At 46.8% G+C, this 17681-nt stretch overlaps 1 long non-coding RNA gene across 1 annotated transcript; it reads left to right on the forward strand.

The window, feature by feature from the left end:
- Positions 1-530: 530 nt before the first annotated feature.
- Positions 531-4827, forward strand: LOC132445483 (uncharacterized). The gene is made up of 4 exons (XR_009522612.1): positions 531-971; positions 1063-1134; positions 1324-1395; positions 4728-4827. It is a non-coding gene; the product is annotated as an uncharacterized LOC132445483 (long non-coding RNA).
- The last annotated feature ends 12854 nt before the right edge of the window (positions 4828-17681 follow it).

A 17681-nucleotide genomic window follows, 5' to 3' on the forward strand; every position in this document is an offset into this window, starting at 1 on the left:
ACAAATCCCCGCTTAATGAAGATATTTCAGAAGCGCTTTCAGATTTAGAGAAAATGCTCTGCCAGCATTTCGAACGTGTGGAGATTCGAGGGAAGCGTGGCAGGAAGGTGCCCATAATCCTAACTCCAACAATGGTCCAATCTCTGGAGCTACTTGTGGAGGAGAGGAGCTCGTGTGGAGTGGGTGAAAACCTCTACTTATTTGCCAGGCCAGGGTCTGACACAAGATTAAGGGGGTCTGACTGCATCCGTGAGTTGGCTAAAAACTGTGGGTCCCACAAACCAGAAACTCTCTCCTCCACAAAACTTAGAAGACAAGTGGCCACTCTCACCAGAGTACTGAATCTAAATGATACTGAAAAAGACCTTTTAGCAGACTTTCTAGGACACGACATAAGGGTGCACAGGAAGTTCTACCGCCTCCCTGAAGGGACTTTGCAGTTGGCAAAGATCAGCAAGGTACTGATGGCCTGCGAACAGGGCAGAATGTCTGAATTCAAAGGGAAAAGTCTGGACCAAAGCTGGGAGAAGAGCCCAGTTCAGGAGGTAAGGCATGAGGTGTTGTCCTTACATTTCCCACCCTGATATTTACATTTGTGTCAGAAGATTGTGACATTTGTCTAATTTGTGTTTCCAGAAGAAGCATCAGTAACTCAAGACAAACAGGGCACTTCAAAGCCGCAGCTTAGACGAAAGCAAAACTTACGAGGTAAGCATGTGGCATGGCCCTTGCATGTCCTTTATTCCCACATGTACTGTATGCTAATTTCTCTAAACTAGCTGTGAGTGGTCAGAGCATCTAGTATGCACAGCAGTTCTTGGCATCTGTACACATTACACAACATGCAGAAGGCCAGTCTTGCCCTGTGTATGATACCATTTTGTGTGAACGTTTTCCAGGAGGAGCTTCAGGGACTCAAGATAAACGCGGCCCTTCAAAGCAGCAGCTGGGAGAAGAGCACAGTTCAGGAGGTAAGGCATGAGGTGTTGCCCTTACATTTCCCACCCTGATATTTACATTTGTGTCAGAAGAAGGTGACATTTGTCTAATTTGTGTTTCCAGGAGAAGCATCAGTAACTCAAGACAAACAGGGCACTTCAAAGCCGCAGCTTAGACGAAAGCAAAACTTACGAGGTAAGCATGTGGCATGGCCCTTGCACGTCCTTTATTCCCACATATACTGTATGCTAATTTCTCTAAACTAGCTGTGACTGGTCAGAGCATCTAGTATGCACAGCAGTTCCGGGCATCTGTACACATTACACAACATGCAGAAGGCCAGTCTTGCCCTGTGTATAATACCATTGTGTGAATATTTTCCAGGAGGAGCTTCAGGGACTCAAGACAAACGCGGCCCTTCAAAGCAGCAGCTGGGAGAAGAGCACAATTCAGGGGGTAAGGCATGAGGTGTTGCCCTTACATTTCCCACCCTGATATTTACATTTGTGTAAAGGTAGAATCAAGGTTCAAGGTTTCTATTTATCATGTGTACTACTACAGGGAAGCAGATCTCCCTCCAACAATGCTAATGAAATATGTATAAGAAGTAGAGGAAGCTTGCACAAGTAACAACAAAATGATGCAAGTTTTGCAAGTTAAGATAAGGAATAAAATATAACAATTATATGTAAGATAAAGTATTGTCAATTAGACAGTAGTTGTGATGGACGAACAAGGATGTTGTAATGAGTAGTTATGCTGCTATCTATTTGTATGGTATGCCGGTACGTCCGACCTGCTCTAGCGAGAACGTGACAATTTCCTGGCTTGCAGCGCATAGCGTTCCCGTTTGTCATTGGCTAGTCATTGTTATTGTTAATGACATTAGCCTCTATAGCAAACCAGCTCGAAAACAAACAAACCAACTTTAAATTTTATTTTACGCACAGCAAGCAAAAATTGGTGACCAGAATAAAGTAGCAATGTAATCAAATGTGTAAGAGCATTTAAAACAACCAACCTACAAATACAAAGAAAATAATTCACTCGTGATTGTCATGGTCTGTCGTGTTTTGGTGTGTTTCCCTCCTGTGTTGATTACTGTTCCCTCCCCTAATGTGTCTCAGCTGTTCCTCATTGTGTTTGTTACTTAAGCCCTTGTCTTTCCTTTGTTCCTGGTGCTATCATTGTGGTTGTTCGTCCTGCGTGTTCCCTGTTCCCTCCTGAGTTCCCTGGTTCCTTGCCTTAGCCTTTAGGCATAAATAAAGTGCTGTTCTCGCTAAACCGTCTGCATCTGGGGCCTGCCTGCACCCTCAACCCCTAACAGAATGATAGCACCCACATTGGACCCAGCGGACGCTCAATTTAGCCGTGAGTTGGAGGATTTATTGTGGTTCATAATGGAAGCAATGGGAGAACATTCCCAGCAGGAAGGAGCAGGAGGCTATCGTGAAACGTACACGCAGGGCTGTTTTGTCAAGGCCTGAGTTGGAGGACGCCTTGCCCGAGTGGGCTGTGGAGCTGCTCAGCCCCACAGTCTTTTGGCCTGAGAGCTACATGCCGGTGCCACCGGACTTTTGTGACCGGCCTAAGCCTCCACGCTCCTACTCTCAGCCTCTGCCCCCGGTTCCCCGCTACCAGCCTCTGCCCCCGGTTCCCCGCTCTCAGCCTCTGCCCCCGGTTCCCCGCTCTCAGCCTCTGCCCCCGGTTCCCCGCTACCAGCCTCTGTCCCCGGCCCCCAGCTACCAGTCTCTGTCCCCGGTCCCCCGCTACCAGCCTCTGCCCCCGGTTCCTAGCTACCAGCCTCGGCCCCCGGTTCCCAGCTACCAGCCTCTGTCCCCGGTCCCTAGCTACCAGCCTCTGCCCCCGGTCCCTAGCTACCAGCCTCCTCCCTTGCGGACAATCAGAGTGGGGGTGGTGAGTTTGGGGTACCACCCGGTTCCTCCTGACACTCCAGCTCCCGCACTGACTCCGGTCCCCGAGCCCTGTCCGGTTCCTGAGCCCACTCCTCGCCTTCCAGAGGAGGACCGGCCTCTTCCCCTGCCTGTGGAGGTCCGCCCTCTGCTCCTGCCTGTGGAGGTCCGCCCCCTGCTCCTTCCAGAGGGGGACCGGCCTCTGCTCCTGCCGGAGGGGGCCCGCCCTCCAGACCGTCCAGGGGAGGTCAGGGGTCCCGCCTTCCAGAGGGGGTCCGCCCTCTACCTCGCCTACCTCCAGAGGGGAACTCTACCTTGCCTTCCAGAGGGGGTCCGCCCTCTACCTGGCCTTCCTCCTGAGGGGACCCGCCCTCTACCTGGCCTTCCTCCAGAGGGGATCCGCCCTCTACCTGGCCTTCCTCCTGAGGGGACCCGCCCTCTACCTGGCCTTCCTCCAGAGGGGACCTGCCCTCTACCTGGCCTTCCTCCAGAGGGGACCCGCCCTCTACCTGGCCTTCCTCCAGAGGGGACCTGCCCTCTACCTGGCCTTCCTCCAGAGGGGACCTGCCCTCTACCTGGCCTTCCTCCTGAGGGGACCCGCCCTCTACCTGGCCTTCCTCCAGAGGGGACCTGCCCTCTACCTGGCCTTCCTCCAGAGGGGACCCGCCCTCTACCTGGCCTTCCTCCAGAGGGGACCTGCCCTCTACCTGGCCTTCCTCCAGAGGGGACCTGCCCTCTACCTGGCCTTCCTCCTGAGGGGACCCGCCCTCTACCTCGCCTTCGCCGGCCTACTGAAGGTTTCCGCCTTCGCCACTGCTGGCCTTCAGAGGGGTTTCCTTGCCGCTGCAGGCCTCCTGAGGGACTGAGCCCTCATCGTCCTTTCCGCCGGCCTCCTGAAGGGTTCCGCCTTCACTCTGCTTGCCCCCCAGGCCGTCCGCCTGAGGCTCCCTGCCATGCCCTGGGGCAGTTTTCTGGCCGCCCGCCTGACGTCCCTCCGCTCTGCCCCAGTCCATTTATTCTTTTTTGATTCCCCCCTCCTGGCGACCCTCCACCCACCCGTTTTGGGTTTGACTTTCTTCGTTTTTTTTGCTTGTCGTGGGTCGCCTGGGAGTCGACCCTTAAGGGGGGGGTACTGTCATGGTCTGTCGTGTTTTGGTGTGTTTCCCTCCTGTGTTGATTACTGTTCCCTCCCCTAATGTGTCTCAGCTGTTCCTCGTTGTGTTTGTTACTTAAGCCCTTGTCTTTCCTTTGTTCCTGGTGCTATCATTGTGGTTGTTCGTCCTGCGTGTTCCCTGTTCCCTCCTGAGTTCCCTGGTTCCTTGCCTTAGCCTTTAGGCATAAATAAAGTGCTGTTCTCGCTAAACCGTCTGCATCTGGGTCCTACCTGCCTGCCTGCACCCTCAACCCCTAACAGTGATTGTATGTTTTCTCACTTGTGTTGCATTGTGTGGTCAGAAAGGCCCTTATTGTGGATCTCCTTGTGAAAGCCATCCATCTGAATACCCTAGGTTTTTAGTTTGTAAAAAAAGTTTGTAAAGTTTCATTAGGTTGTGATTAACCTCGAGGTCACAACAGCTCATTTAAGACAATAAAAAGTATCCTATGGGGACTAACATTTAGTGTTTATTTGATAGTTTGATAGATATCAAAATTCAATAGACTAAGACCAGGATTAAAATACATAATATCAGATTGTAATTTAGCTAATCTTCTGCACTAAAAGAGCCAGTGTTTTACAAATACAAATTGTAGATGGGGCATATGACTGGGGAGGAAAAAATGAAGAAAATAAGTTTTTGCTTTAATATATAAAGAATTTCCACATTTATAGCATTTATTATGGATTAAGTGTATTTTACAATCTTTTTTTCAAAGGTGCAAAAAAGGCCAAGCGAAAATGGTCAATGGAGGAAGTGAACACTGTTGAAAACTCGCTAATGGATTTCATCCGAATGGGGAAGACACCTGGAAAACAGGACTGAGGACTCTATGTGCACAACAGAATCCTTTCAGATCAGCGGCTGTAGATATGGATCATTTGTATGCATGTGTTTCTGTTCATATTTCTGTAATATTCAATTTGTGTTCAACCTGTTTTCACTGTTTCTAAATTTCATGTTAAAGCCGTCATTTTACCATATGGTTTGTAGGCATAAAAGGACATTGAAGGCCACAGTTGAGTTTGTATTGGCTGACATTAAAAGGATAATGTTCCTCCTGAAGTATGTTTCATTTAATTTTGTCTTTTTAAGATTGGTAGCACATCTGCCCAGTCTTAATTTAGTTGACCATGTTATTTGCTCACACTTGCACACTTACTCACGAGCAACTAGTTCTTCATGAGCTTACTACTGTAATTTGCTGGTGAAATAAATTCACCGGGAAACACAACCATTGCTAAAGGTGCCATGACATGCTATTTTATGGATGCTTTAATATAGTTATTAGTGGGCCACTAACACGGTATTCAAAGACGTTCCCGAAATTCAGCCGTGGTGCAGTTACAGCCACCCCGAGCCAGTCGCACATTGAGCTTCCCCCAAATGCGCTGTTTTGGTGTCTGTAGCTATAATGCAAATGAGGAGGAGCGAGGCGGGTCAAGGAGGAGGGTGGGGGTGTGGCCCTGAGCAGCTTGCAGCCACGGTACCATGCGCTCTGTTTACAGTGGATATATCGCAATGGCGAGGCGCACACAGCCTTAAGCCATGTTCTGTAAATACTCTAGAACACACAGGAGTCCTGGAACTCTATATCTAAATAATATCATATAGCCTACATAGATATCTATATCATATAATATATATTATCACGGCCAAAAGCTGTGTGAGCCGATATTATGAATCTCAAACGACCGCGTTGGGTTCTCCGACATTCCTGGTTCTTCCACGTCCACATCAATGTGAAGTAGACTGAACCGCGACAAGGAGGAGAAAGGGATTGTTGCCGGGCAGCGCTTAGGCACCTCCGCCTCCTGCAGCGTGGTGGTCCCTCGGCAGCGGGAAGCGGGGTTCAAGCAGGAGACATTCGCCGCCAACAATCCCTTTCTCCTCCATGTTGTGGTTCATGTTCTTGAGGGAGTCAAAGCCAAAGTTCCTTTTCCCCCAATTAATTCTCAACCATGGCTGAGATAACCCCCACTACGAGTCTCGTTGTAGAAATACCAGAGACGCGAGTCGTGTTATGCGCCATTACACCAAAAGCAGAACGGTTATCCAAATAAGGAAGTGTACAATACTTGCGTTACAGTCCTGGAGCTCTATATCTAAATAATATCATATAATACATAGATATCTATATCATATAATACATATTATCACGGCCAAAAGCTGTGTGGGCCTCCAGACTATATTATGAATCACAAACGACTTCGTCGGGTTCTGCGACGTCTCTGTTTCTTCCACTTTCACATCAATCTGAAGTAGACTGAACCGCGCGCTGCCTGCTGCCGGCTGCCCGCTGCCGGGCGGTGGTGCTTCGCAGCGGTGGTTTTGTGTCATTGTGCGAATTCCCTACTAAACCAAACGAGACTCGTAATGGTAGGTAAATAAATACTTTATTAAAGCATGCAATTGTGATGTAGAAAAAAAAGAAAACATAAAGTGCTTGCATGATATTGAAGCCTACAGCGATCGTTAGTTAACTTGTATGGCGGTAGTCATTTGTTTACCCATGGGCAATGGCAACCCGATTGCTACCTGCTGCAGTACTCTGATTGGCTGAATCGTTGAGAACGTTTTAGAATCAATCAATATAAGGTCGCGGAGAGACGGAGCACTGTTTGTTTGTATAGTAACAATATTTGGCCAAAACATTACTAAGAAACAAAATAGTTCATCAATACAATTCACGAAAAGTGGGGTGGCCATTGGCCCCGCGGCCACATAGGTTCCGGCGCCTATGGCTAGATAAAATAAACATCAAGACATCGTGACAGTGTCACGTATTTTCGTGAGACCGGGTTGCCTCTACGCCGGCCGGTGTTCAATACATTATCCTTTACATTGTTACGTATTTTAAGAACCTGAGCTGCCCCCACATAGCCCCTAATCTCCTCCACCTCTCCTACTCATCAATCTTAGTGAACCCCCCACCACCACTCTTCCTCCCGCCAAACCCTCCTCGTAAATCCAACCCCCCAGCCTCTCCCACGACACATCTCTCTCTCTGTGGCTATTTTTACCAATGATAACTTCTATTGGTAGTTCCCCTTATCATCCAAGGATCTCATAGGGCTATCTGTGTACATATAAATGTACACAAAGCGCAGAGACAGAGTGTACTGAGAGCGCAAATTGCGGTTAAATGGTAGCCTTATGCCATAAGGTACCACAGATTTCAGCCGGACAGATAGAACTCAGAGAAGTTTCTTTTATCGGCTGATACGTATGTAGTTTGCCCCGCCGCCATATTTGTAGTTCTTAGTAGTCTATGTAGCCAACCCCCCCCCCCCCCCCCCTAACTTGACATCTCCCTGCGCGTTGAGAAGACAACTATTTCCGGTTTTATCTCAACGCCTCCCACCACTGGTTGTGAACAACCCTGCAGATCACACAGACCTGCAACTTAAAGAGGACCACTCCTACAAACCTAGTCTGTACCTTCAAACGCTCTCTTTCACACACTCCCTTATTCATATTGATGAAAGAAGGAGGCTAAACCCCTAAGATAAGACTTAAATTGAAGTCTTATCTTATTGTTCTTTCTCCCCCTTGCCCCCTCCCACCCCAAACACCTGGTCATGTGTTGGGACCAAAATGTAAATTTTGTATATTTGTTTGTATATTTGAGGGTCTGTGTGTGTCTGGGTGCTGAAATACGGGGAGCCAGTCCCTTGTTAATATCAGCAGAACACGCAAGTATTTGTGTAGGTTGTAATCACTGTTTTTTGATTCACCAACATTGATAGTTTAAACGAACTGTAAATGTTTACATTTGTGCTAAATTTGTTCTTTCTCTTCAGGCCTTTGCAACCCGAGCAGTGATGGATGCCCGGCATTCATCATTTTAATTGTTTACATCACTACAAATATTCTCTTTTCTCTTCAGGAAGTGGCAACACAAGCACTCCAGTTGCCCAACACTCATCATTTTACTTCTGTGCATTGATCTTAATTCTCTCTCTTCAGGAAATGGCAGTATAAGCAGGAACAAGCGTCTAATTCGTTCCTGTCTAATATGTCTAATTAATAAATGGTGCACATGGTTTTAAACGGTGCACAAGGAGAGAGTTAGCTCAACTGCTGTAGCCACAATTACAATAAATTTTTTGCGAATATTAAATCTACATGGGTAAAATTCTGCACTAATCAGCTAATAAACTGAATAACACTGCGTGAGATGTTCAAAGGTCAACTATTGCTTCCTTTGGAGCAATTGCACTAAATATAATATCGTACCACCAATATGCATGCATTATCTTGTATTCAATAATTAGGGAAGCCGAATTCCAGAACCAAAAGAGGACCTACCAAAAGAAACCAACCCAGGGGTCTTACATCAAAGCAGATGCCTGTACGAGAGTTACACGGTGATCTTAAGATAGGGATAATTATCTAGACTCCACATCCTGAACGATTAGCCTTTAAAGTTGTCCATAGCATGCATACCGCTCGTCCACAGAAGTCCGGGGAATATCCGGGCCTGGGGATTCTTATTAGAAGAGTTCTGGGATAACCTGCCTCGTAAGAGAGCGGAAGAGTCCCCCCCAATAGAGGACCCTGAGGACAAGCGGTAGAAATGCATAGTTCAACAGACCTCACGAGGTCCGAGTACCAAAATAAGAAAGAATAAAATATATATTTCCTTACAAATTATGAAAATAACAACATTTCAATAAAAGTCTTCACGTAATCTATGGTTAATAATTGGCAATATTTACAATTAAATTACATAAATAGAATAAGATGTTATCCATAATTCATCCTAATTGTGATTGACAATATACGTGTTACGTTTTTCATTACACGACGGGCTATGTAGACAGTGGATACTCGATTATTACAATACAGGTCCTTCTCAAAAAATTAGCATATTGTGATAAAGTTCATTCTTTTCCATAATGTAATGATAAAAAATTAAACTTTCATATATTTTAGATTCATTGCACACCAACTGAAATATTTCAGGTCTTTTATTGTTTTAATACTGATGATTTTGGCATACAGCTCATGAAAACCCCAAATTCCTATCTCAAAAAATTAGCATATCATGAAAAGGTTCTCTAAACGAGCTATTAACCTAATCATCTGAATCAACGAATTAACTCTAAACACCTGCAAAAGATTCCTGAGGCTTTTAAAAACTCCCAGCCTGGTTCATTACTCAAAACCGCAATCATGGGTAAGACTGCCGACCTGACTGCTGTCCAGAAGGCCATCATTGACACCCTCAAGCAAGAGGGTAAGACACAGAAAGAAATTTCTGAACGAATAGGCTGTTCCCAGAGTGCCGTATCAAGGCACCTCAGTGGGAAGTCTGTGGGAAGGAAAAAGTGTGGCAGAAAAACGCTGCACGACGAGAAGAGGTGACCGGACCCTGAGGAAGATTGTGGAGAAGGGCCGATTCCAGACCTTGGGGGACCTGCGGAAGCAGTGGACTGAGTCTGGAGTAGAAACATCCAGAGCCACCGTGCACAGGCGTGTGCAGGAAATGGGCTACAGGTGCCGCATTCCCCAGGTCAAGCCACTTTTGAACCAGAAACAGCGGCAGAAGCGCCTGACCTGGGCTACAGAGAAGCAGCACTGGACTGTTGCTCAGTGGTCCAAAGTACTTTTTTCGGATGAAAGCAAATTTTGCATGTCATTCGGAAATCAAGGTGCCAGAGTCTGGAGGAAGACTGGGGAGAAGGAAATGCCAAAATGCCTGAACTCCAGTGTCAAGTACCCACAGTCAGTGATGGTCTGGGGTGCCATGTCAGCTGCTGGTGTTGGTCCACTGTGTTTTATCAAGGGCAGGGTCAATGCAGCTAGCTACCAGGAGATTTTGGAGCACTTCATGCTTCCATCTGCTGAAAAGCTTTATGGAGATGAAGATTTCATTTTTCAGCACGACCTGGCACCTGCTCACAGTGCCAAAACCACTGGTAAATGGTTTACTGACCATGGTATTACTGTGCTCAATTGGCCTGCCAACTCTCCTGACCTGAACCCCATAGATAATCTGTGGGATATTGTGAAGAGAAAGTTGAGAGACGCAAGACCCAACACTCTGGATGAGCTTAAGGCCGCTATCGAAGCATCCTGGGCCTCCATAAGACCTCAGCAGTGCCACAGGCTGATTGCCTCCATGCCACGCCGCATTGAAGCAGTCATTTCTGCAAAAGGATTCCCGACCAAGTATTGAGTGCATAACTGAACATAATTATTTGAAGGTTGACTTTTTTTGTATTAAAAACACTTTTCTTTTATTGGTCGGATCAAATATGCAAATTTTTTGAGATAGGAATTTTGGGTTTTCATGAGCTGTATGCCAAAATCATCAGTATTAAAACAATAAAAGACCTGAAATATTTCAGTTGGTGTGCAATGAATCTAAAATATATGAAAGTTTAATTTTTATCATTACATTATGGAAAAGAATGAACTTTATCACAATATGCAAATTTTTTGAGAAGGACCTGTATATCACAACCAGTTTAATGGTCATCCAAAACGCACAGCCATAACATAACCCCGACTGGACCCCGACTGACAACGTTCCGGTAACAACAGAAGCGTGATGCCTAATATTGAAAATGCAGATTTTTAATATTAAGATATTTTGTTAATGTTACAAATTTAAGTTTTGTATGTTTGTGTCTTCCCATGTGGTCTTGTCACCCTGTTGTTCTGCAGGGTTGTTTAAAGTGTAATCCCTTGAGGTTAGTGGTCAGTCAGTCCTCACTCTGTTCCTTTGTTATCTTGTGTTGGTTTGGGCCAGTTATCCTTGATCCCCAGGAAAGCGCAGAGACGCAAGTAATAAGGACCGGCCAACCCCATATTAATGACATCTTAAAGGTTGGGTATGGGATTTGCGAAACGCCAGCAGATTTTGAAAATACACAACTCAAATGGTCCTACCCGCTCTCCTTCAACGCTGACTCTGACTCCACCCATTCCAAGTACCTGGACGCGCAATCATGCACGAGCGCGAACAGAGATGCGCGAGAGCGAGCCAGGCTAGCGTGGGTTTTCGTTTAACAACATGGCACTACATTCAGCTGTAAGTTGCACCCAGTACCGCGGGAAGTAGGGGTGCTGGGGGTGCTGCAACACCCCCTGTCCGAGGCCCTGTCTTATCACAGAAAACGATCATTTCTAAAAACTCCGGCCAAAGTGGAGATTTCTGAAAACGCCGGTTATGTGTTGTCGTGTCAACGGGGAGAAACGGGATTTTAGGTTCTGAAGCGTCACATTATGCACCAGGAAATGCTTAACGTCATGTGAGCGCCCGCTGTACCGTATTGGTCCGAATATAAACACAAACCCCATGACGACCTATATTTGGAAAAAAGATTTGAAGACCAGATCTTGTTTTTAAGAATAAATAAATTGTATTCATTGAAATAATATACGAAAATAAAAAGGCATAGAATAAAACACTGCATTGCCACTAAACAGTAGTGCAAATAGGCCGTACTGATGTGTACACCAAAGACTATTCCTGACACTCCTCTGCCCCGCTGTGTTCGCTCTGGCTGTGGTCGCTCCGAACTGTTTCGGCCCGTGGCAAAGCGAGTCATCCTCGCTGCTGTCCAAGGCATTTTGAGACGCAGCATTTATTTAATGCTCATATGACCTAGTGCTGAAAAAAGGTTATTTTACATTAAACGGTCACATAAATCATTACTATTTTTAGAAAATGTATGTTTGTTTCATATAATTGTATTGGAAGTCCTGGTTTTCACTAGGGTTGCTGCGGTGTGGACATTTTACACCGAGTAATACACTCGTCTCAACACCGGTATTACCGAGTATAAACGGTATAAACTTTGAAACTAGGTCAACCGCCACACAAGCATCGCTTTTTAGACCCTTCTCGTCCTTCAGTTGCCGCCAACGTTCGAAAGCAGCGCCTAGGATTATTCTTGATTTCAGTTTTTCTCTTTCAGCGTTTTTATTATCAATTACTCTCTGTAAAAGAGTTTTCCTTCTCTTTGCTGGTGGTGGTGGTGGTGGTGGGGATGGTGGCGTCTTGTCTGCCATGGAAATTGTCTTCTACTGCTAGGTCCAAATGTGGATTAACTAGTTCCAGTAGCTACCGCAGGATAACAACAAACAGGAGCTTGCTCTGGGTCACGAGTACTGCACGAAGGGGCGGGGCGCGGGGGAGGGGGAGTGCAGTACGACCGTTTGATTGACGTACTTACTGTCCAATGCAACTCGGTGGCAATGCAAATGATTGGCTGGAGTTTTTCGAGCCCTGCCCGTTCCACAGATGATTGACAAGTTTAATTTTCATGTCAGTACTTCTAACTCAGTGGCTGTAAGCGGGTTATGATAAGGATTTCAAGTAATTTTGCAAAAATTGCCAAAAAAGCGAATTCCATACCCAACCTTTAAGGAATGATGACTTAAATGACCATATGGTTAACAAAGGCTTTTGGTTTGTTGGGAGGCAGCTGCCCTCAACAACCCATTCTGAATGGTAAGAACTCCTGGCCACTCAGCGGACCTCTCTGCGGACCCTTTAGAAAATGAAGGGCTCCGCAGGGAGAAATCCTAGGCCTCAGATTATTGAATAATATGCTTATTTTTAGTCTGTTGATGCATGTTATGATGCATCTTCGTTCGTGCTTTTCTTACGAATGTGTATACAAAGATAAAAAAGAAAAAGAAAATAAAAATAAGTAAAAATATAAAATAAAAACAAATGGAGGATACATATACCATGTGTGAATGTCCTCTCGTGTGTGTCAGAGCCACCAAGATAATGGAGGTTACTCGACTGTTACATACACGAGGGGATATTGAAAGCATACCACATATAAAAGTAAAGATAATTAGAAAATGGTTCATTATAATTAACTTACAATAACATTTGTTTCAACCGATAACTTCTGAATTTTTCTTTTAGGTTCAGTTTTTGTTTTGTTTATAGAATATCACCCTATATTTAATACCCAAATGTGCATAATTGTTGTGAGTTCGGATGACTCTTATTCTACCTAGATTAAACGGTTTTGATTGACCTAGCTCAAGATTCACCAGGTGTCAAAGACGTAGGATTGTGGAACTCCTTGGGAGCCCCCGAGACACGCGTCAACTGACTAATCGTTCCTGCGGGTTCTGGAGTGGTGACGGTGAAGCTCTTGGGGAGGCTCCGGGAGAGTTGGCAATCACGGGCTCACACGGGAAGAATCGAGTAAGTCAGGATCAGAAAGTTGAATTAATATATCGATTTGATGTTGACCAACAAAAAACTAGATAATTATAATAATAAATACTGTTCATGTAATGGTATAGTTAGGTCTGGGACCTACGTAGCTAAAAAAAACAGTTTTGGAAATAGTATTGGACGTGTCCGGGACATGTATAGCTATATAGTAAAGATAAAACTGGGTTTTACTTTACTTCACTTTGCTAAGGCATATGCACGTTTGATGTGGTATGCAAAAGGTAGCGCAATAGGATGTTGTGCAGAGAATAAAGCGTATGCACGTTTGATGTGGTATGCGATCTACATAGGAGTGAATCAAAGTGTGGACAACATCAAATGCGAGCAATACGTAGAATAAATGAAGATTAGGTCATCCAATATACATAGTTAGTGTAGGACAATCGGGTAGTATAATGAAGCCAACTGTTGGAACCATATACGGTTAAAAGTGATATTGAACATGCAAATTTTAACATTGTTATTTCCCTTTTTTCATCTTTTTGGGTTATAGATAAGAAATGGAATAGCGATACATCTGCTGGGAAGGGCCATATAGGCTAGGTACCTTTCAAATGCCACTGCTGTAACGCTTTGATACAACGTCAGCGTTTCATAGTCAATATTTTTTTACTCTGATAAGTTACGGCACACTGACTCACTGACTCATGAAACATTTACGGTTTACTGCATTTGACAACAGCGTGGTCTCAAGACGGCTGCATAGACACACCACTATCGACCTTTGGTTTTGTATGTACTGGTCTTCATTTCTCTTCACAATAGATTGGTTTATGTACAGATGATTAAGGAAAGGAACTTCAACTTGGTTGCACTACACCGTTGTTAGGTTTGGTTGTCATTTAATGCGCATGGCTGAAGCAATGCGCAAGGAGGGATGTAGTGTGAGTATTAAATCAAGGTGGATCAACATTTTTTAAAATAGAACTGTCATGCCAAGGTTGAAATCAGCTCAGACTATGGAATGGGACACTCAAAACAAAAAATTAAAATCAGTACAAGCACTAAACAGAATTGGTTAGATGAAGGAATACAAATTAGGCATTATCAATTATAATACATACATATTTGAAACACATAAAATTTTCCGGTCCAATGTTTCCAGAAGCAAGATGAGTACCGTGTATCACTCTGACACAGCTAACTTTGCACGCAATGCTTACGGTTAGATTCATGCTTACATTTACATTTCAAGGGTCCCATAATTGACTTCCATTAAAACAATTAAAAATAGAATTAAAGGAAATATGTTTTTGAACAACTAACTGCTGCACATGAGTTTGTATTTCTACAATAGAAACAAAAAGTTCCAGAACCAGATGCAGACACACCCGGAGCCTACAAACTATGTCCGCCGAGCAAGGAGTAACAGTCACATGAGGAAATCAAATAACAGCAGGATTTTAATCGGTTCTGTTTTGGTTGTCCACCATATAAAAATAAAAAAAATATATATATAATATTCTTTGGATACATTTTCATCATCCTCATCTCATCTTCGTCCGCTTATCCGGGGTCGGGTCGCGGGGGGAGCAGCTCAAGCAGGGGGCCCCAGACATCCCTTTCCCGGGCCACATTGACCAGCTCTGACGGGGGGATCCCGAGGCGTTCCCAGGCCAGTGTTGAGATGTAATCTCTCCACCTAGTCCTGGGTCTTCCCCGAGGTCTCCTCCCCACTGAACGTGCCTGAAACACCTCCCAAGGGAGGCGCCCAGTGGGCATCCTTACCAGATGCCCGAACCACCTCAGCTGACTCCTTTCTAAGTAAAGGAGCAGCGGCTCTAATCCGAGTTCCTCACGGATGGCTGAGCTTCTCACCCTATCCCTAAGGGAGACGCCAGCCACCCTTCTGAGAAAACTCATCTCGGCCGCTTGTACCCGCGATCTCGTCCTTTCGGTCATCACCCAACCCTCATGACCATAGGTGAGGATAGGAACGAAGATCGACCGGTAGATCTTTGCCTTGCGGCTCAGCTCTCTTTTCGTTACAATGGTGTGGTAAATCGAACGCAATACCGCCCCCGCTGCTCAGATTCTCCGGCCAATCTCACGCTCCATAGTACCCTCACTCGCGAACAAGACCCTGAGGTACTTGAACTCCTTCACTTGGGCTAAGGACTCATTTCCTACCCGGAGTAAGCATTCCACCGGTTTCCTGCTAAGAGTCATGGCCTCAGATTTAGCGGTGCTAATCCTCATCCCAGCCGCTTCACACTCGGCCGCCAGCCAATCCAGTGAGTGCTGAAGATCACAGGCCGATGATCAAATGAGGACCACATCATCTGCAAAAAGCAGTGACGAGATCCTCAGACCACCGAACTGCAACCCCTCCCCACCACGATTACGCCTCGATATCCTGTCCATGTATATCACAAACAGGATTGGTGACAAGGCGCAGCCCTGGCGGAGACCAGCACCCACTGAGAACCTAACTGCCGAGGACGCGAACACAGCTCTCGCTTTGGGAGTACAGAGATCGGATGGCCCTGAGGAGAGACCCCCTTACCCCATACTCCCGCAGCACCTCCCACAGTTTCTCCCGGGGGACCCGGTCATACGCCTTCTCCAGATCCACAAAACACTTGTAGACCGGATGGGCATACTCCCAGGCCCCCTCCAGGATCCTTGCGAGAGTGAAGAGCTGGTCCGTAGTTCCACGTCCGGGGCAAAAACCGCATTGTTCCTCTTCAATCTGAGGTTCGACGATCGGCCGAACCCTCCTTTCCAGCACCTTGGAGTAGACTTTACCAGGGAGGCTGAGAAGTGTGATACCCCGCTAATTGGCACACACTCTCTGGTCTCCCTTTTTGAACAGGGGAACCACCACCCCGGTTTGCCACTCCTTTGGCACTGTACCCGACTCCCACGCGATGTTGAATAGGCGTGACAGCCCCTCAACCATGACAGCCCCTCAACACCCAGAGCCTTTAGCATTTCTGGCTGGATCTCATCAATCCCTGGGGCTTTGCCACTGCGGAGATGTTTGACTACCTCAGTGACCTCCACCAGGGAAATTGACGACGAAACACCATCAACCTCGAGCTCTGCCTCCAACATAGAGGGCGTGTTATTCGGATTCAGGAGTTCCTCAAAGTGTTCCTTCCAACGTCCGACGACCTCCTCAGTTGAGGTCAACAGAGTCCCATCCTTACTGTACACAGCTTGGATGGTTCCCTGTTTCCCCCTCCTGAGGTGCCCCCTCCTTAAGTGTTTCTGGAAGACTATCGTCTTCCAGAAACACTTTGGTGCCGACCGAAAGTCCTTCTCCATGGCCTCTCCGAACTTCTCCCACACCCGCTGCTTAGCCTCCGACACGGCAGCAGCTGCAGCCCTTCGAGCCTGTCGGTACCATGCAACTGAGTCAGGAGTCCTCCAGGATATCATACCACAGAAGGCCTCCTTCTTCAATCGGACGGCTTCCCTCCATTCAGGGTCTCCAAGAAGGCAGAGTACCCTGAACTGCTGTTTGGTGCATACGCACAAACAACAGTCAGAGTTTTCCCCCCTACAACCCTTAGGCGCAGGGAGGCGACCCTCTCGTCTACCGGGGTAAACTCCAACACCGCGGCGCTCAGCCGGGGATTCATGAGTATCCCCACACCCGCCCGGCGCCTCACGCCCTCGGCAACTCCGGAGAAGAATAGAGTCCAACCCCTATCCAGGAGTACGGTACCAGAGCTGAGACTGTGCGTAGAGGTAAGCCCCACCAGATCTAACTGATAGCGCTCCACCTCCCTCACAAGCTCCGGTTCCTTTCCCCACAGCGAGGTGACGTTCCACGTCCCCAGAGCCAGCTTCTGCCGCCCGGGTCTGGTCCGTCGAGACCCCTGACCTTCGCTGCCACCCATGTGGCTGCGCACCCGACCCCAACGGATCTTCCCACAGGTGGTGGGCCCATGGGATGAAGAGAGGGGGGGTGCCACGTAGTTTGTTCGGGCTGTGCCCGACCGGGCTCCGTGGCAAACCCGGCCACCAGGCGCTCGCCATCGAGCCCTCCGTCTGGGCCTGGCTCCAGACGGGGGCCCCGGGCTTCCTCCGGGCCGGGTCACATCTCCTCTTCTTATGTTATTCATTGGAGTTTTTGAACCATTCTTAGTCTGGCCCCTCACCTGAGACCACTCTGCCATGAGAGACCCTACCAGGAGCACAAGGCTCCAGACAACACAGCCCTCAGGTTCACAGGGACACGCAAACCTCTCCACCACGGTAAGGTGACGGTTCCAGGAGAGGATAAATTACATATATCATAATCAGCAACAGTTCGTTCAGTTTTCCACGGATAAGGTTAAAGGAATATAAGGTATGGATACGTTATTGACAGAGCAAGGGGTGTATGCGATGATAGGCACAACATGTTGTATGTTGTACTTTTATCCCCAATAACACAGCTCTGGCTGGGTTGGTGACCAGGGCGCTGGCATGATTACAATCCCTCAGGTTCGAATTGGCAGAGAA

Source organism: Gadus macrocephalus, chromosome 17, assembly GCF_031168955.1.
Source record: "Gadus macrocephalus chromosome 17, ASM3116895v1".
In the NCBI taxonomy this organism is placed as follows: Eukaryota; Metazoa; Chordata; class Actinopteri; order Gadiformes; family Gadidae; genus Gadus; species Gadus macrocephalus.